The sequence below is a fragment of the Macrobrachium rosenbergii genome, chromosome 56, assembly GCF_040412425.1.
Source record: "Macrobrachium rosenbergii isolate ZJJX-2024 chromosome 56, ASM4041242v1, whole genome shotgun sequence".
In the NCBI taxonomy this organism is placed as follows: domain Eukaryota; kingdom Metazoa; phylum Arthropoda; class Malacostraca; order Decapoda; family Palaemonidae; genus Macrobrachium; species Macrobrachium rosenbergii.
This window is the reverse complement of record NC_089796.1, coordinates 19,466,618-19,488,189: the sequence shown is the minus strand read 5'-3', so window position 1 is coordinate 19,488,189 and position 21,572 is coordinate 19,466,618. Positions and strand designations below refer to the sequence as shown.

Genomic DNA, 21,572 nt, shown 5'->3' with positions numbered 1-21,572 from the left:
TTGTTCAGTAGTTAAACTACTGGTAGGAGGGATGAGGGGTACCTCACCACCTCCTGGTTGTAGAGTGATGCATTCAACTTGCCTAATAGCTTCATTCAGAGACAGAAGTACTAGCCTCCTCTGCCTGATGTTAGCTGGCTATTTTATGTTTTGTTTCAGCCCTGGTTTTTTTCTCTCCAGCTTTCTGTTGCAACAGTGTGCGTTATTTATGGATATTTTTTTCTTGGTTTTGGTCATGGATAACCAAACTCAAGAATCATGTAAGTTTACTGCTAGGCAACGACAAAGGTGTAGGGAAACGTTGCAACTGCTTCCTTTCCCCCATTGATATTGACCCGCATTCGGTTTGTACTAAACGTTACACACACAAGTGCTCTTTTGATGATCCTTGTGACGAGTGTCATAATTGGCCCCAGAAGCAGCGGATGCTTTTCTCTAGTAAAAGGAGATGCAAGAAGAAGGTTTCCCATCCATCTTTGGAGGGGTATTCTCCCCTGAAGACACTGGGTGGTTCCTCTCTCTTCTGATGTGACTACCTCTTGCTGCTACTCTTCTACGGGAGAGGTCATTACCTGTGCTCTCTGTTGCTTCATCAATAGGAAGTTCATGTGGGAGGCGGGGACCTATCACGATATCTCGAGAGCTTCCTCTGTTTGCTGGGGAGGTGGGGAATCCCTCTCAGAGCAAGGAGAGCAGTCCCTTCTAACCAGCCTTTTCAGGTCTAGGAGAGATCAAGAAGATGTCTGAAGACCTTAGGGATCTTTGGCTTTCCCTAGGCCTTCCTGGGGAGCCCTCGGCATGGGGTCTAATTGCACACCTTAGTGCCACCAAGTTGCCACTTTCCACCACTGCGTCAGTAACTGGGACTTCGCCTCGATTAGTGCCAATGTGAATTACAACTTTGGTCGCGGCTCCCACGACTGTTCACCAATCTCCCATCCCGTCAACATCCAAACTCCTGCAATGTCCTCCACTTGAAGGATCTTCTCCTGGTAGTTCTAATGAAGAAGTACAAGTGTGATCGTTAGAGGAAGTCCAGGAGGAGGCGCTGTTCATCTTCATTATCTTCGTCATCGCCATCTTCTTCATCTCCTCCTCAGCTTCTCCTTCTAAAGATCCTGTTATGTGGACAGACCAGAAGAAGGAGAATGTTGCTTCTCCTGACTATAAGAAGGCATGTATGCCCCTCTCACGGTCTGTCTTATTCCACAGAAGAAGCAATGGGATCTCTTGCTGGTTCTCCCATGTCTCTGGACAGGAAACCCGTGTTGTAGGTCTCTTTGGAGCCCGTGGCGCCAGGAGCAACAGGTGCTTCGGGTAAGCCAGAATGTGGCTTCTATGAGCAGAGTCCGTGTTCGTGGGTCTCCAGGCCACTGACACCTAAGGCACTGATACTGGATGTTGGAAGTCATCTCCCAGGTCTGGTAAACAACCTTCGGCTGCACGAGGCTCCAAGGATTTGACCTGGAAACTCATCCCTCCCTTGGATCCCCTTGTAGCAACGTTATCTGTTGCACACCCCTGTGCCTTTGATGTTCTGCATGTGCAAGTCTCCCAGACCCATGCTGCTGAAGGTTCTTCAGCCCAGGGTGCAATGGAGCCGCATGGCTCGGTGAGCACTTACGGTCCACAGACTGAGGCATGACCTATCAAGACAGTGTGAACATGCAGCATGCAGGCGCTGCCCCACCCCCTGCAAGTTCTACAGCTCAGGCGTGGCTTCCATGAGCCACGACACGGCTGCTCAAGAACAGGGTCCTGAGACAGTGATGTCGACTTTCAAGTCCGCTCAGCTGGGAAAGCATCAAGGAGGTCCCCATTCATTCTTCTTCACTAGTAGAGGGCACAGCCTCAAGAGGATTGTAGCACGCCATCAGGACAGCCCATTTCTTGCCCGTGTGCACGACACTCTCCCAGGGGCAGTCCCTGCTCACGTTAGATTAGAGGACCTATACTCCCTCAGGATAGCTTCAGTGCATGTTTGCTCAAGCGTGTTTGCTCTCCCAGGGACAATCCCTGTTCATGTTCACATGATGGGATCTGTTCTCCCAGACCCGCGCAATGGTCAACACCATGGGTTGACGACCATTCATGACCTACCTCTCTTGCCGAGACCTTGGCCTCTGGCAGGTCTGTGAAGGGGTGCTAGGCCCTCTCACCTTTCCTCAACCTCCTGGGGTTTATACCGAGTCATGAGGTGGAAAGGACTCAGGGTGGTGATTGGGAAGTGTCTTCCCAACACAGCCCCTTCCACATGGACTTACACCCCAGTTTGGTCCTAGGATTGGAACGGGCGATGCTCGGGTGGTGGAGAAGGGGCCAGGGGTTCTGTGGAGGGTCTCTCTCCTGCAGAAAGAGAAGATGAGGTAGACTGTGACTTGGATGGACCAGAAGGTCCTCTCCCCAAGGACACAGACACCCCCAAAATACAGAGGTTCAAGTTGAGATTGTTTGACTAATTCATCAGTACAATTATCTCAGGGAAGAGACCTTGGCTTACAGTGACATTTTCCCTTTGGGTCTTGGAACTTTCACTGGAGCCCATAAGGAATCCACACCTTCATTCGGACTGCCTTGCTTGAAGCTTGCTGGTTCGGTCCTGGCTCAGGTGAATTCTCTTGTTTCTGGGCAAGAAAACTCACTTCAGTCCAGCCTTTCATTTAGCTACTTTCTCCACCTCTCCCTCATCAGAAGAGGTTCTACAAGCCCTCGGAAAGATATATCCCAACTGCACAGGCTGACCTGGCTCTGGTGAATTCTCTTGTTTCTGGGCAAGAAACTCACTTCAGTCCAGCTGTTCATTTAAGCTACTTTCTCCACCTGTCCCTCATCAGAAGAGGTTCTACAAGCTCAGAAAGATCAATCCCAACTGCACAGGTTGACCCGACCTAGTTCATCTTGGACCGGGTCTGTCATTGGAACAGCTGGGTGTGGAGGGCATCTCCTTCACATCAGAAGTCAGCAACACTGGAATCGACTGCTATTGCAGCATTCCAAGCAGTCTCTTTGGCTTGATCATTGGTCAACCACTGCAGCAAAGATCATCTCTTCCTCTTCGTTGCACAGTAACGAAGAGGTAGCTAGATGGACTGTTCTATACATGTAGGAACAATCTGTCATTTTACCCCACATTCCATCCAACTGAGCAAATTTTGTTTGGGAGGTGGGACAAATGGTATGTTATGGGGAAATTCTGAATGCCTTAACATTTGTAAAGGTGTGTATTATTTTAATTGTGGCATTAGTGACTATTTTAGTGCTACAGTTTTGATTCGTGCTAAGTAGATTGTATTTAGTTTATATAATATTTCCTTAACATACAATCTAAACTTGAACCAGTGCAATTCATTTGCATCACATTTATTTTACTTTTGCAAATTAAGTTGTGATATCCACATTGTTAAGGGCAAGAAATTTATACTAACAACATTCAGTGTATAATACATGATGATATGAAAAACATACTTGAAACATGGTGACTAATGTATGAATCATCTGAGGTCAGAAATTCAACCTGAGGTACTTCCATTTGTTAATTATTATCTGTTCATATATTTTATATATATGTTTGCTTTACTCAGAATTGTGAAATATAATTATTACTTTTGTTAATCATTAATAATGTTAAATCTTTCACTCCATACAGTCATGTTTTTCACTACAATACATTTAACAGGATATATGTTACTTGATTACATATTTACTGTACTAAACCTTTCAACTATCTTCCATGCATGTTTATATTCAAATGTATTTTACATACTTCATATTATGTTGCTATTTACTTCCTTTAAAAGCACAATATAATGTCAACTAATTTTTTCCCATACAAAATTATCTTAGTACCTTAAATGATTTTGGAATTATTCATAACTTTATTGGCTAAAATGCATGTAAATTTTCTGTTTTTATATGGTTTGCTGAATAGGAGGAGGGAGAGTTGGGGGAGGAATTGCAGTCCAAGTCTGGATGTTAGCTGCCACGGAAACTGAAAGAAAGGACAAATGGTCGAACGCTCCCGACTGACTACTTCTAAGCAGACTTTCTTATTCACTTCTTCATATTTTCAGACGTTTGTAATGTTTGCTTATTTCCTACACATGTAATGTATATCACTTTTATGACACAACAAATACTTAATGTTTTCCCCTCACTCATCCGTAAATACTCTAGTTCTGTAACTGGCATTCACTTTCTCAAATATACACTGACTGAACGGGCTAACACCCTGTCATTCATTATGTTGTTATATGAATAAGTTTTGAAGGGGGATAGCGCGAACGCAGTCCCCCACTACCAAAAATTGCGCACCCGAGTTGACCACATTTGGGTCAATCGCAAGGGTCAGCACCACCGGAGTGCAATGGTGAGCCTCACCTTGGGGGAACCACCTTCGTGATCATGGTGTCCCCTGTGCCAGGTAAGTATGCTTTTCACCCACACAACTAAACCCTAGCTAACATGTTCTGAGGACATGTAGCTCACAAATAAACTTGTTATACAAAATAATTCTTTTTATTGATTCACACTAGAGTATTACCTTAATGCCCAGTATTTAAACCATTTTATATTTAGAATTAAAATTAAAAATAACTGAAATTTACATTAAAAAATCAAATGGCTTAGTGATTCCTAGTCTGTTGGTTTTCTATCAACAGAATGACTGACCAGTGTCATACCTAACAAGCACCAAAAAAATCCTGTGAAGGAAAAATTATTAATCTAAAAAAATATTTATCTATCTGTAAAAGTCCGAAAATGATCTTATTTATTAATTAAATTCAATTATTTTAGAGAGATGCAAAATTTTCTAAATTCAACTTCTGTGTGCACAGCAGCCACAGGCCCCTCTGTACCATGTCAATACACAGGGCTATGGGTCCTAGTATTTTGAAATCAAACCATTCAATTCCAAACCACGAATATGGACATTTCAAGGTGTCACTGGTTTTTTCTTGGTTATGAGCTGCCATATAGCAAGAGCCTGTGAGAGCACAAGGCTGGCTTAATCTAAATTAATGTTTATTTCTCGTGACCAGTTTGGAGGTAATATAGGTGGGAATTTTTAAATTTCAGACATCGTACGACTTGACCAGTGTACCAGCTCAAAATTCGCCCAACTTGCTCATCAGACCTTCCATTCCATCCTCCAAATACATTATGCTCTGGTAGCAGAAATCCACCCATCAATCAACCCACCCAAATAACTGTTAGGCTAGTGAAGGGACGAAGTTAGGATAATTCTGTTTTAACCCCATTGGAAGTTTTGGCCTGATCATTTATTCAAAAGGATTCAAGTAAGTTTGCTAAAGATCAGTCAGAGTCTATTGAGGGTCCAGGGGCAGAGCTCTGATATGTAAGAAGGCCATCTAAGAGGGTTTGGGAATGAAGGTCTGGTTAAGTAAGCATGCAAGATGTTTTCGTTAAGTTAGAACTGAGTGGTTAGGGAAGTTTTGCACTGACTGAGATGGGGGCCAAGGTCAAAGCACATATTCAAATGGTGCAAGGCAAGTTTGCAAGGCAACACAATACAATTGTAGTAGTTTTTAGACTATTGTACAAAATGTCTCTTTGAGAAGAAATGGAACACAAACCATCATACAGCACTGATGTTTATTTAAGGGACTGATTTAGAAATAGTGTGGTGTAAAGTCTGCCTTTCTTGGGATAACAAAGAAAAACTATGTCACTCTGCCGCTATCCATTATGAGGGTCACTTCATGTGCTTATCACAGCCATGTAGCCCAAATATATGCATAACTGTTGTGCATATAACAACTTCAAGCTTTAAAATTAAGCAGGCTTTATGACAGCACAGGCCCTTGCACAATGGCACTGTATAATTGAAGGTATGGTGCTGAAGTGGATATGAGACCTGGTGTGAAATTCTGGACTCCAACCAGCAGAGACAAGGTGGACATGTATGTTATATTCTTTAGGAGACCCCTTGCTCTAAGTAATTACTTTACCTTTCTTGTCCCAACATTCAAGAAACACTCTCAAGAGAATACCCAAGATGAAAATGCCACACAGTCTGTGGTGCCATACAATCATATAATAAAGGAGGGTGGACAATGTTTAAAAAGCCATGTGGCATGTAAGTAATTGATGGGTGTAACAGGAAAGGAGAATTTTTTCTCCTTGGCGTATTACTAAAGAGAGGTCCTCATCCCCCCGTCGAAGTCAAACAGGCACCACAGACTCATCCATGCTGCTACTAATGAAGAAGCCATTACACACACACACACACAGACGGAGAGGTCTTCATCCTCCTGTCGAAGTCAAACAGATGCCACAAACCCATCTGTGCTGCCACCAATGAAGAAGCCATTACACACACACAGAGAGGTCCTTATCCTCCCGTCGAAGTCAAACAGGTACCACAGACCCATCCATCAAAATGACTTCCAGATCCTCCATTATTGCCATTCAACCATGCTGCTGTTGCCTTTGTAACTGCAAAATGCCCAGAACCTCTCAGATCACCATCCAAAACCTGACTACTGCTGTCACTCACTCCATGACGGACATCACCTTGTCACCTTGATGATAAACACTGGAGGGCAGGAGAAACAATGGAACAATCGTAAAGATTGTTTCACCCAAATAACAATCAATCGTTACATGAGAGGCCATTACATTTCACATCTGGGCAACAAGAAGTCAAAATGATAAGAAGAGAGAATTGCTACTCGCAGGGATTGTGCATTAATTTGTTTGAGCAGTCTGAATTGTAATGAAAAAGCAGAATCAAGAGCAGTCAGTTAGATGGGTTCCTCCACCCATACCAAATGAGCACATCTTAATCAGCCTGCACCAGCTATAGCTGGCAAGATTCAGAAAACTTTTATAAGCTGAAAGAAGACTTACCCACTGTTAGAATTTTGCTATCGCGTTATCCCCATCTTTATCTTGATATCTTTCCTGTCGTCAAAAATGACAGCAAAATTTCAACAATTTTTCAGCTGCATAATTCTTATAAGTATTAGATGTTTCTCATTTAAATAAATGCGGTTGAAACTCTGGAAGCATCAAACATTATCATCTGCATTAACACCATACAGTAAAAAAGTTATGCTATAATGCTTTGCTATTCAGTGGCTAGTAAAATACTAATATTAGAGCATGGTGCTATATCACTGTGAATGCAATTCATCAAAATTTTAAAGCTGCAAAAATGAAAGTTTATATCTTTTTACCAATACTGTACAACAAATTATAAACATTTAATTTTGCTAATAGCAAAAACTATAGGTACTATACAGCAGAATTTGGTTACTGAATCTAAAATGTTTGGCCCTGGAGCAATGCTTTCATGCTGGCCTTCATTTCATCTTCTCCACTCTAGAGGTTGAAACACTTGAAAACAAGGTGGATTCCACAAACGACAATATCTAAACTGTTGTCCCCCAATAAAACATTTTCAACCACTCTCAACCCTGCTCTATCCTTGAGTCAATTTGGTGAAATAAATGACAAAGTGAAAAACATAATCTTATTTTAAAGTAGTAAAATACACTGTACTCAATTTCAGAAAGTATTATTTTGCAAATCAGGGATAAGATAAGTGATCGCACTAACTGTAGCTTAAACGTCTGTGATCAGATTTTCACACCAATTGTAGGCTTAATGTCTGTGATCTGATTTTCCAACAATGATCAACTGCCTAAGGAGAATCTCTCTGAATTGGTACAGCTTGCGCTTCAACCTTGGTTTCACCATCCTACCCACTTATCTTTTTCAAAATCTACCTCATACCTTTCTAATATTTACCTCACTTTCCACTAACTATCTTGTACCTTTCCACTACCTACCTGATACCTTTCCAGTATCTACCTTGCCTTTCCACTATCTATCTAATACCTTTCCACCATCTACCTTGTACCTTTCCATTATTTATCTCATACCTTTCCATTATCTATGTCATACCTTTCTGCTATCTACCATGTATTTCCACTACCTACCTCATACCTTCCCACTATCTACCTTGCCCCTTTCCACTATCTACCTCATACTTCCCGTTGTCCATCTTGAACTGAATCATACATTTCCACCATCTGCCTCAAGAACCTAATCACTATCTATCATTTACCTTTCCAATATTTATCCATACCTTTCCACTATCTACCACATACCTTTCCACTGTCTACCTTCACCTTCCCACCATCTACTTTGTGCCTTTCACTATCTACTTCAGACCTTCCCACCTACTTTGTACCTTTCACTAATCTATTTCTTAGACCTTCCACTATGTCTTATATACATTACAAATATTTACCTTGTACCTTTTCACTATCTACCCCGTTACTTTCCACTATCTGCCTCGAACCTATCCACTATCTACCCCCATAACTTCAACTAGATGCCTTGTACCTTTCAGTTGTCTGCTTCTACCTTTCCACTATCTACCTCACTTTTCAACTACCTGTCCTGCACCTTTCCATTTCCTACTTAACATCTTTCCACACTCTGCTTAGTATCATTCCACTATCTATCGTATATCTTTCCCCACTCTGCATCATACCTTTCCACAATTTGCCTGATACCTTTCCACTATTTGTCTTGTGCCTTTCCATTATCTCTCATGCACCTTTTGCCAAGTACACTGAACCTTTCCACTATTTACCTTGTTACTTTCCACTACATGTTTTGTACCTTTCAACTATTTACCTTTTTACTTACCACTACATATTCTCAACCTTTCCACTACCTACCTTGTGCATTTCTACTGTCTACCTTGTAAATTTCCACTACATGCCTTGTACCTTTCCACGATCAACCTTATACCTTTCCACACTCTACCTCATAACTTTCACCTATGTGTCTTGTACCTTTCCATTATGCACCTTGCTACGATCTACCTCATAACATTCAACTATCTGGTTTGTACCTTTCCACTATTTATCTTATACCCTTCCAGTATCTACCTTGTAAATTTCCACTATCTGAATTATGCATTTCCACTGTCACCCTGGTACCTTTGCACTATCGGTAACATAGCTTCCAATATCTACCTCTAACTTTCCACTATCTTGTGCCTTTTCACTGTCTCCTTATACCTTTCACTATCTATATCTTGTACCATCACCAGCTCGAGCAATGCATTGGGTCTATGTGAATCTCTAAAAGAGCATCAACTTTGCTTCACAAATGGTGGAAGTCAGCATTGAAGATGTCATTTATTAATATTTCTATTAAATAAAAGATTCACTTTTGTTTTTTTACTAAAAACTATACTGAAAACCTAGTTAGTTGTAAATAATGATATTTCCTGCGTCCAGACTTTACGAACACCCTGTATAATCTGAATCACTCAATAGCTGTATACAAGGTTATTATTTTTAATTAAAAATTAGGATTTGGCAACAGAAATTGAAATTTAGAATACTCACATATTTTCTGATAAAAATAATGATCGAACACTGACACTCAGAACTTAAAAAGACAGTAGAGTGCGAGCCATTTTCCCAATACAATTATCTTATGTAACACTCTGCAAGAAGATGGACCTTTATAGAGGCATTTTTATTTATAACCTCAAGACCACTTTGCAGAGATTAAAAGTACACAAGTTAAAATGAAGTATTTTGAAAAGGCAAGAGTGCATGAGGAAAAAATTAATTGGAAAGTTTAAGTTGAAAAATAAACCATTTTAGATTTCATTGGTCTTGAGAAAGTTCCTATGACCTAATGAGCTATAGGGAATTGATTGGAGATTTTTATCCCATGAAGGGAAATTTAAAAGAAAATCATAGAATCCAATAGTGGATTGGAACTCAACCACTCAGCCTGTGACGTCCTCCTCCACTCAAGGGCGAGCCCATGAGGGAACGGTCTTCAATGCCAGGAGTAATTGAATACCAAGAGCTGCTTCCTGCTCAGAGGACGACACTAACCTCGTCATCGTGGTTGAATTCGTTGCGAGTTTTGGACTTAAACTCGTCAATCACACTATAGAATTGATCCTATGTAGTATGATCATGCCTCCAGCCTCAAAACTTTGAGATCTCATCACACAAGATGCTGACTCTCTTCATTATTAGCGATAATTATGTTAATAATGATTGGATGGTAAAGTAGTTATAACGATTAATGGTTTATTACTGTTCTTAACATGTTTTCTATAATAATATTAAATGTACAAATTTCACAGTGGCGTCAAAGAGTGAGAAAAATCTTCAGATCAGAAATTTTATCAAGAAAACGAATAGGGATTACAAACATGATTTCGCTACTAGTTCGAACTACTTGGCTTTAAGTTAAAACAGCAACTCACTTTCACCCTGCCCACCATTTTATGATTTGCATTTTTATAATATTAATGTGTTTGTGTTTTTAGAGTCAATATTACATCAATAATTTAACATTTTAAATTTTTTAATGATTTCACTGATGACTAAAACATCAAAATACGTCAATGGTAGCATAACGAGAATCTACTGCATAAAGCTTGAAGTATGCGGCCGAAGGTGGAACCAATGAATTACAACAGTAACATATTTATGATATTGAACGCTAACTCTTCCCAAACAGTATTTGAGTGTTAACTAGACATATGGCAACGTGTGAATCGTGTTGCTTTGTTCATATAAACATCTGATATGTGAATGGTAAAGATAAGACAAAATCTTTCTTGGATTGATGTGGTCAAGTTGTCCACGTTAGTTTTCTAAGTTCAGCGCATTCTTTCTGATCTTTGGAACTTGAGAATAAAATTCTACAGTTGTGGATGCTACTCTTCTGTACAGTTGTGGATGCTACTCTTCTACTGTTATCGTGCGACGTTTTACAGAACACACTGTCTCTCTCTCTCTCTCTCTCTCTCTCATTTTCATACAACTGGTGAATGGGACACAACCAACATTAACACATGTGAACGCCGGTGGGCAGCTGATAGGCCAAACAGAATAAACTGTCCTGTCATAAATGAAATGGAAGTATTGTACTTCTGGGAATCTGGACAGATGGGAATTTGAAATAACGCACCCTTTTGATCTAGCAAAGGCATGAGGTTGCCTTCTCTGACAGAAGCCAACACGGAACATGGGGTTTCCAACTTGAATATAGTCTGTTGTACGAAATCGTTCATCAGCAAGAAATGATGATCAGTGCCCAAACTCCTGTCGCCTTCTCCACTACGAAAATACACTAGGAATAGCCTGGAGAGCAGTCTTCTACAACTTCCAGGGCATCCTTCTCCATCATCGTCCATACTTCTAACTACAAAAAATTTTGATGAGTCTAGAGACTAAGCAGTCAGCAGGTTTGGTCTGTGAGAGAAAGGAGGGTGATGAGTACGGGCTGCTCCAGGAGCAAGAGCCTGTGCCAGCACAAGGCTGGCTTAACCTTAAACATAGGGTGACGATCCTTGAAGGGAAACTCTACAGCCGTCCCAAAGGACATGTGTAAGGAAGGTATTGAGTGACATGCTGGCTGGGTGTTTTCGAGTTTATTACTAGTTCCTTACTGAATACATGTACAGAATCTTCAGGGTTGTTACTGGCTGGTGCGAGCTGCAATGTAGTTTCTACACACAGACAAGACAAAACAGAGATTATGTTTCGGAAATCTGTGCTTGTTGACAGACAAACAAATGGCAATTATGAGAGACATAATAAACATGCAATGATAAAACATATATCTGTAACATCACCCTCAGAGCTGTCAGCGGGGTCTCCAGCGAACGTGTCATTCGCTAAGTCTCCGCTGAGCAAGTTTTGAATGTGCTGCTGACAAGAACAGTGGTTAGTAAAAATGCAGGAAATGGACGACATCACTCCTGATGTAGTGAATGAAAGAGTGCAAACCAGGGGTGCTAGTAGTATTGTTCTTCCTTCTAGGTTACTCGAAGAAATGTGAAATCATTGTATTTTTTTATATAGTGCATTGTGTATTTTTGTATTGCCTGTGAGGAGTATTTTTGTATTTGCATGCTTTGGACAGTTTTTATATATAACCTATATTAATTTCCAAATATTCTTGTAAACTGTATTCGTAGATAATAGATCTGATAATGGCATTACTTGTTTTGTGTACAAGGAACTTGTACTCAGTTGAGTTTTTGTATGAAGAGTAACCTGTCCAAAAGCTTTACAAACCTGGTTGAGTTGTTCAAGATTATGTGACTGATGTGTGTTAGTCATTAGATGCTTTAAGAGGTATATTATCTTTAAAGGAAAGTTTTTCCGCTTATGGTTGTTGAGTGAATAAACCTGTATGACGCATGTAAGCTGAGGTGTTGTGAGAAAATGATCATAAGTGATTATACCTAATGAGGAGTGACTAGATCTTGACTGAATTTTAGATCACTCTTACATAAGTGTTTAGCTTGGTAAAGTTATTAGGATGGTTAGGCAGAAACGCGCCTTAAGGGTGGCGTCCCACAACTTGCTCTACATGTCTGTTAGCAGACCTTATTACTGATTAAACGTTAAAGTTTATATCTCTGGTTGAGAGATAGGAAGTATTCACTGTTTGCAAGACTTGTATGGTTATTGTTAGATTTATAGTCTACCCTATATTTTGTAATTTAAGGGACTGATTGTCCTTGATAAATGAAAACCAATTTCCGTAGAGGTAAAATGATGTAATGAAGGAAATCCTTCTTTTCAATTAATGACAATGCCCTTCATAATTGGTGAACTGGAAAAACGAATTGGTTTTCATCTTATCAATAAGTTGAATTAACCACTCGAAATTGATATTGTCTATGATCGAGTGTGCGTACGTAAGTGCATAAGTTCAATCAAGTGCGTAGTTGCGTAAGCTCAACTCACTCTGTTTAAGACGTGTTTGGTGACTTGAGAGGGGAAAGGGATGTAACTCCCCTTATTTTCATTTGAAATGTCGTGTTTCTCCCTTGTAAAAGAGAACCGGTCTAGGGCATTCGCATTACAGGAACCAGTATAAGTAACTATGTAAGAACCAGTTCTAACAGTTATGGAAGGAACATTAGGAATGAGTTGTTTACACCATGTAACCTACTAAGAAGCATTAAACAACCCGCGGGAGTCGGCGTTTCCCTTAACCCTAACCACAAAATGAAGATTCGTCCGTCTACGACATCAAGTACCAGTCCAAGCTAAGAGTAGTCCGGGGTTTATTAACCTAGGCTGGTGTGTTACACTTGTTTAGCCTATGCCCAGGATTGAGTTGTTATGTATAGGCTAGTCAGAGCTAATTGTCCTAAAATGAATGGTAGCCTCCAAATGTAAGCTAGGACAATTGACATATCAAGCCACGAGTAGTATAAACAAATATTACATATGGTGAAACAAATATTACATGGGCACTCAGAAATTTGATATAATGTTCACAGATCACTTTGGGCCTTTACTGTCACTCCACACACCTCAACACTCTCTGACCCTTAGTGCCTTACTTCTCACTGCCTTCTGCCTCCAGAGTCCTCATATATATAGGATTCTGTCTGGTAGTCATACGATGCCAGACAGTGTAATTTTCCCAAGTTCCATTTCTATGGGCTCCCTTTTCATCCATGTTCAAGTTCACTTTTCTCATTACTTTTGGTTTAATGGTTGCTATCGAGTTAATGTAATGGTCCGCGAGAGTTCACCAGGCGAGGTCAAAATTTCGATTAGTTCTTTGCCCAGTGCTAAAATGATGACTTTGCATTTGACTATACAGCATAAACACTCTGGAATGAGTGGAAAGTTGCAACCTAGTTTTAAAACTTAAATGAGTGGTTCTACATAAAATTTAACATTGTTAATGACTAGTAAAAGTAATAATTATACTCCACAATTCTGAGCAACCACACACGATGCATGAATCAGATAATATAAAACAAATGGAAGTATCCTCAGGATGAATTTCAGGCCTTAGATGATTCGTAGTCACCATGTTTGAGTAAGGTTCATATCATCATGTGAATACCCTGAAAGCCCTTACTATAGATTCCATGTCCTTAACAATGTGGATAAACTACATACAATTTTCTTAGCATGAATCAGTACTGTGGCACTAAAATAATCACTAATTCCACAATTAAAAGAATAACACTCTCTTTACACATGTTAACATATTCAGAATTTCCCCATGACATACCACTTGCCCTACACTCTACACATGATTGGTTTATTGGCTGACCTCTTATGCTGTCGATTTTTCTAAAGCTTATGTATAGATGATGCAAGAATAAAGAGTTTGGTTGAATGTGGTTGGAATGTGAAGTAAAATGACAGAATTTCAATTAAATGAATTTCCATTAACTTTAATATTAATTAATTTGTAACAGATTAATGTAATGAATTTCTTTTCCCTATATGGCAACATGTACCTTGGGTGTAGTCGAGTATATGTAAAGGTTCATAGTGTAAATCGGACCAGTAGTTGACACCTGTAAATGCACTTTTGCCACTAGTCATGGATTTGGAAAAGGACGCCATGGAAAAGCCAGTTATCTACTGATGAGAACCAGGACATTTTTGAACCCCGTGTAGAATAAACAAAAGAGGAAGGATTACCGTTCTAAGAAGAAAAATATTCACCCTTGATATTTACAGTCGCCAACGGCTCTTAACCCCTCCTTGTACATTATCTTCCTTCCTCGGTTCCTGACTATTCGTCCTTCTCACACACCTTAACATTTGTCACTCTTCCTATGGTCAATTTCTTATAATCCCAGTCAACAGAAGGCACTACATTGTATGCAGCAGTTGCTGCTTTCAAAAAGAAATACACTGGAATCAAGATTACTGGCAGGCCAAGCGTAAAGAAGAGCATTGTCATCACACCCAAGGATCAAAGAGTCTGTCTGGAGATTCCATTTTCAAAATTCTTTGACGCCTTCCAAGGCCCTGTCATTGCTGAAATGAGGCTCAACATCTGGGTCATGATATACACGGAATCATATACATCTAAGGCTGCGAAGTGCTTCATTTGTCACAATTATGGATATCATAGCAAGCAGTTTGGGACCTCTCACAGTCTTTGGTGAGCGTAGCATTTCCACGGTTACCTCAGTGGATAGCCAGAGTAAAATCAGCGATCCAAGGAGTGGTAAAATTGAAGTATATTTTCATATGGTTTAGAACACACTGAACAATTTCATTATAAAATTTTTCTGACTGATGCACCATAATAAAAAAATGGGTGGCCCTGATGTTCTACATACTACCAAAGTGGCTTTTGTGGCATCCCCATGTGCCATTTGCCTTTGGATATTTTAGTGGAAAAAGAAGAAAGTAACAGCTTTGGGATTTCAAGTACTAGAATAAATAACCTTACCTATCAAAAATATCTCAAATAATCTAAGGTCTGCTTTGGCATATAGGCTGTGAGTTTTAGATTTAGCCTGCTCATTGAAGCAGAATTCATTCTGTGGTATGTTCAGTTTAATTTCACAACAAGAGTCTGTTGTGATGGCAAAGAGACAGTTTGAATCATATGTAATAACACATTTTTACAAATATCCGTTTAAAGGGGTGGACAATGGAAGGGACATGGAAGACAATACGCGAAAGGATGATAACAAGTCTTCTGCAGGAGTGTTGGATGATTTTGGAGAGCTAAACACATCATTAATTCCAAAATGCCCAAGATTTACATGAAACCCTTCTGACACCTCCTCTCCTAATGCTTGAGTACTTATGTTTTGTTGTGGTAAGAAATTAAAATAGCCATTCAAAGTCTGATAACTAAGCCTATATTCAAAGTGCTGGTAATGAAGGTGAACTTTCTTGCCTGCATCATTTGAATGAATAAATATTGCTTTGGAGCAGTTGGGGTGTGTTACTCTTGATTTTGAGAGCTTCTCCAGCCAGTCTTGAGTCAAAGTTTACTGCACAAACCACATGCTCCTTATTATGATGTCATTAACTAAAGACAAGTGAGGTATCTCAAAGGCTCAGATGTATATAATTCACTGTACATCATGCTCTATGCTGAGCCTCTGTAGTAGCGACAGGGCCTGAAGGATGCAGAATTTCAACGGATGTAATCTCCCCTTTTCCCAATGCATCTCCCAAGTAGACTTGATGTAGGAGAGGTCAGAATGGGTCCAAATAATTTAATAAAATATCCTGAAGAAGTAGTCTTGTTCATCTTCCCCTGAGGGCCCAGCATTTGAAACTCACGGTTTCCTTGTTGTATCAGCACATGGGTTGATCCTGGGGTGTATTTGAAAATGCTCTCTTTGGTTTAGACTGTCCAGTAATTTTGACTCCTATGAATTTCTTTTGTTCTTAACTTTGCATGCATACAATAAAGTTCCTCTGCTGGACAAGATCAAAATTTTATGAAACTGAGCATAGGGAAATGGACTGAGAGGTTAAGGTTTGCAATGGTAGACAGGTCAGGAACAAAGGAAAGGAAGATAATATAAAGGTGTTAACATTTTTTTCTTGAAGGCTGATCGCCTTCAATTTCTCCTAAACAAAGTTCAAAATGTTCTGGCATTTGTCATCAGTATGACTGGCTTTTCCAAGGTATCTTTTTTATGACGGAATCCATGCCAGAGAGCTTGGCAAGTGGTTAGAGATATCAACCACAAGTTTGCGAAAATTTTTTAGTGGTCAGTCACCTCCTTGTATAATCTTTTAATTGTCCTGTCCCCTGCTTCTGAATGGTTGACCCTAATCCTCTTGAAACATCTTAATATTTAACCCTGTTTTAGCAGTTCTGCTCAATTTAATTGTGTTTGAGTTCCAGGTACTTATTTTTTCCTTTATAACCACAAACTTACTTTTATATTTCTTCAGTCTGCTAAGTAAAGGACGAGGTCGAAAGGCCTCACAGCACTCCAGTGTTTCTCTTTCCTTTGTGGATTTTGTCTTTATTTATATATTCATCACGTTCCATATTCTCATGATTCAGTTATACATGAACCTTTATATATAACTCGACACGTAGGGTAGATATTGCCATGCAAGAAAAATAAATTCATCATCTTTATCTATCACGTAATAACTAATATTAACTGCATTCTCAATTTGTTAAAACCAACAACTTTTTTCTGTTAATAATGGATTTAATTGAAATTCTATAATTTTACTTTATATTCTAAAGCAACTGTCCTTTCTTACTTGCATCAATATGTCAACACCTAAAACTTCCTACAATGAAATCACCACCACGATAGGTCACCCACTGAGCCAATTCTGTTTATGGTGAGGCGTATGAGGTACATCATGAAGAAAATCTGAATGCCTTGACATCTGTAAAGGACGTCTTTTTATTAAGGAATTGTAGATAATTTTAGTGTTAAAGTAAAAGATTCTTCTTAATAAAACTGTATTTACCTAATTCAGCCATTCTAACGATAACGTAACTTGAACCTGTGCAGCCATTTGCATCACATTTATTTCCACTTGCAAACTGTTTGTTACATCTACAATATGATGGACATGGGAAGTTTGTACTGACAACCTTTATTGTGTTCATATGATGACATGAACCGTACCTAAATCAAGGTGACTCTTTTATACAAATGCACATTTTATAAAAAAAAAATAATCTTTAATGATTCATATTTCTCGCCTCATCTTGTCCTCCCTCCATCCTTGTTTTTTTCAAGTTTGAACAGCGCCTTTACCCTAATTTCAGCTAGGCTAGGAGGAGCTTATTTATTATTATTACTATTTTTTTCGCTTAATAGAAATACGTTGAATCTTAGAGGGATAATTGATTATTTATGCTGGATTTAAGTTAGTCCCAAGATAAGAATAAATGGACTCAGATTATAGTATATATGGTGAGCTATATCTGTGATTATTTCCCGTCCACGATCTTGGTGTGACTATTAGTAAACCCTGTTCACATGGACATTCTACGAGATATTGCATGCCGACGTGTCATGTATAACACTTGTGCCTTACAAGACGATGATATTTGATACGCAGGAATTAGCTACTCATCTGTTTCAGGAGTTCAGTTTATTTGTTTGAGACTGAGAATCAAACGTACTATTGTTAAATGCTTCAGTTCACCTTGTAAAGGAAATTATTTTAAAATCATTAACATAAGAAAACATTGAAAGAGCAGTTCAGATTCAGAACCTGGATGTAGTACAGGCAGTGCAACTTTTCAAGAAAAAGCAAGCTATACTGCAAGCAAGCATTCAAACAGGAATGGATGGCAAAAAATGAATTAAAAGATTGGGTAAGGCCTGATCCTGAAGACAAACTTAAGTGCTTACTGTAGTGTGTGTGATTGCACGCTAAAGTGCTGTAAATAGAGCTCGTTTGTTAAGCCACAAAATTCATCCAAACATGCAAAAATCTGTCGTTAACGAAAGGTACAACCGTGATAGATAAATTTATCCCAAGAAGAAAGACTGACATCAAAGTAAAGCAATGAGAGCTGGAACTACTGTGTAACAGGATTTATGTATTGAGCATGATTTGCCATTTTCGAATATAGACCATTTCATACTATTACTGATAAAAATGTTCCCGATAGTGATGTCGCCTAAAATATGACACACTGATAAAAACAAAAGCCTCTTATGTCCTGCAAGATTCTGTTGCATGGAAGAAAGTGAAATTGCAAAATCTGTCAGAAAACAAATTTTCCATACTTATTGATGAAAGCACGGATATTTCTGTCTGCCAGATCTTAGCTGTGGTCGTAAGATTTTTTGATAGAAAGGTTAAAGTAAATCGATGCCTTGCTTGACATTGTTGAAGTAGAGAATGGAAGTGCAGAAGGTCTAGTATATAAAGCGAGTGAAGGACTTGCTGATAGAGAAAAAGATACCCTCAGTAACCTCATAGGTTTTGGTAGCGACAATAATTGTTCTGTAATGTTAGAAATAAAGAAGTTTCAAGCGCTCTTGAAAATGAGTGTCCCCTCAGTTTTTATTCTTGGGTGTACATGTCATTCTTTTCATTATGTACCAAATCATGCATGCACAGTTACCTTCATTTTAGAATAATTTTTGAGAGACGTTATTTCTACTCTGCGTAGCAGAAAACAGTTACACCAATTTCAGTTAATTTAAAGATGTTGTTCATACTCCAAGCACAGAATGTTAAAAGCTTTCTCAAACTCGATGGCTTTCTAAGGGTAAAAAGTCATTTCCCTTATCATTGAACAGTGGATGCTCTGTTGCTTTCTTTCAAGGAGAAACAAATAGTGAGGCAGTGAAGGTCGATGGGGCTGGTGGAAATTTATAAGACATTAACCAATCGTACAAAGCATATGCTATTATTCTTGAACTTTAGTCTTGTAAAATAGACAAAATGAACTTAGAATTTCAGTCGGAATATTTCAGATTGGTTTACCTATTCTACAATTGCAGGAGAATATAGAAGTATTCTGCTTATATTTATTGAAGATACAGTCATATCAACAGAGAAGCTGGTCAACATAAATCCCTGGATGTGTCAAAATACAAGACCTTAGAAATGTAAACGTTGGTGGTCGTTGCTCAGCATTGCTGCTTAAAGGAACCACTTGAGGAAGGAATAAAGAAAAGATTTCTCTTAGACTGCAGAAAGTTCTGCTGAACTGTGTCAACAAATGAAAGAAAGGTTCACATTTCAGGATGGCAGTGTATTAGCGCTTTGTGTGCTGATCCAAAACTAGCACTGTCTCCAAAAATAAAATGTTGCAGTGCTAAACTAGCTTATCATTTTCTATGCTGTTAATGAGGTAGACTGAAAAGTACAGACCAATGGCAAGATTTACTATATGCAAAGGAGCATCATGCAACATTTAAGCCAGAATGCTATTTCATTGGCATGAACTTAAAAGTGTGTAAAGTATGGCAATAATGAAGCCAAATTCGATCTACTATCAAACTTTGTGTGCGCTTTTTGGCATTAATTTCATTCTTCAGCATGCGTGAGAGAATATTCTCCCAAGTCAATATGATCAAACTCCCAGAACAAGCAAGTTACTGGTTTCTACCATTGCAACCAAATTCAAGCAAAACAAGTAACAGCCCACCAACAGGTCAAATGTTATGAATGGGAGCCTTCACAGTCTCTTATAAATGATTTGAAAACTGGGAGACTGCCATAAGAGGTATGTAGAAAGGAGCAGAATACTGAAGGGTAACTCTTCATCCAGCAGAAGTCAGTGATTCAGGAGATGAATTGCTGCCTGTTTTTCTTCTATAAAGTATTCTTCAGATTCACTGTCAGTTTTCTTTCAATGAAAGCATTCTTAATTAAAAATGTGTTGCTTTTATAATCCTATTAATCTTGGAAGTTTTTAATTTTATTTATCAATTTTAGTTTTTATTTTTAGTGATAATAGGCAAGTTTATAGGAAGATAGGCCTACCCCTAAAATTTCTAAGTTTTTCATTCAATCCTAGGTGTTTTGAAGAAGCATATCTAGGTTTTTTAATTTTTACAGAGTGGCAACACCACTTTCAATCCCTCAAATATACTTTTAAACTTATCCACTAGGATTCTCTTTCCCCAGTATACAATGAACAGAAAACATTTTGTGATTCATGTTGTTATATGAAATAAGTATTTGAAGGGGATAGCGCGAACGCAGTCCCCGCTGCAAAATTGCGCACCTGAGTTGACCACATTTGGGTCAATCGCAAGGGTCAGCACTACCGAGTGCAATGGTGAGCCTCACCTGGGGGAACCACCTTCGTGATCATGGTGCCCCTATTGCCAGGTAAGTATGCTTCCCACTGACCGAACCAGACCCTAGCTAACATGTTCTGAGACTTATAGCTCAGAATGAAGTTTTTATACAAAGGAATTAATTTCATTTGGTGCACAGTGCAGCATTTCTCTAATTGACTGATTTTCAGAAGATTTTGAATTTATAAGGTAAGTTATAATCAATAGTAAACTGCATTACAGAATCGAACTTGCTTGTATTACGATTTTAGCTGACTTACTGGCTGCTCTAGGTGCTAGCCCTGCCATCTGGGCTGGGTTAATCTACAACAACAATTAGTCTTGGTTTCTTTTGGGTTTCCCCAATACATTGTTATTTTAGTTTCAGGGGCTTAAAAGTTTTTATAACTTTCCCTATAATTTAAATAACACAATACTCTCTCTATCTCTCTCTATCCGTTAGCAATGATACATTGTTGTTTATTATAAAGAATCCTTTCGCTTTATTGTGTTCCATGCACTTTCCACTGTCCAACCTTTTATAAACAGATATTTGTTAAAAAAAATGTTATTTTATACAAGTCAAACTGTCTCTGCCGTCACAACACACTGCTGTTGTGAAATTAAGCTGAACATACCACAGAATGAATTCTGCTTCATGAGCAAGCTAAATCTAAAACACAGCCAATATGTAAAGCTTAGATGCCAGGTTACTTTAAATATTTTTGATGAGTAAAATTACTTGTTCTGAGTTCTTGGAATTCCAAAGCTGTGTTACTTTCTTCTCTTCCCACCAAAATATCCAAAAGCAAATTGCACAGGGTAGAGCTGCAAATTGGTATATTTTGATCATTTCACCCCCAGTCATCAAACTTTTAAACTGCAAAGCAATCTAATAGCTCAGTAGCTTTTATTTTATTTAAGGTTAAAGGTAAGCATAATCGTGCATCTGTGACAGTATACAACAGGCCACCACCAGCCTGAATGCGTTCCATGGTGCATGACTCATACAGCATTATACCGA

The 21,572-nt window shown here is 38.9% G+C and overlaps 3 non-coding genes across 3 annotated transcripts; all 3 read right to left on the bottom strand.

The window, feature by feature from the left end:
• Positions 1 to 4,265: 4,265 nt before the first annotated feature.
• LOC136836770 (U1 spliceosomal RNA) lies at positions 4,266 to 4,428 on the bottom strand. The gene has a single exon (XR_010852472.1). It is a non-coding gene; the product is annotated as a U1 spliceosomal RNA (small nuclear RNA).
• A 5,351-nt stretch (positions 4,429 to 9,779) lies between these two features.
• Positions 9,780 to 9,982, bottom strand: LOC136836781 (small nucleolar RNA U3). The gene has a single exon (XR_010852482.1). It is a non-coding gene; the product is annotated as a small nucleolar RNA U3 (small nucleolar RNA).
• Positions 9,983 to 20,450: 10,468 nt separating this feature from the next.
• LOC136836774 (U1 spliceosomal RNA) lies at positions 20,451 to 20,608 on the bottom strand. Its single transcript, XR_010852476.1, has one exon. It is a non-coding gene; the product is annotated as a U1 spliceosomal RNA (small nuclear RNA).
• Positions 20,609 to 21,572: the final 964 nt, after the last annotated feature.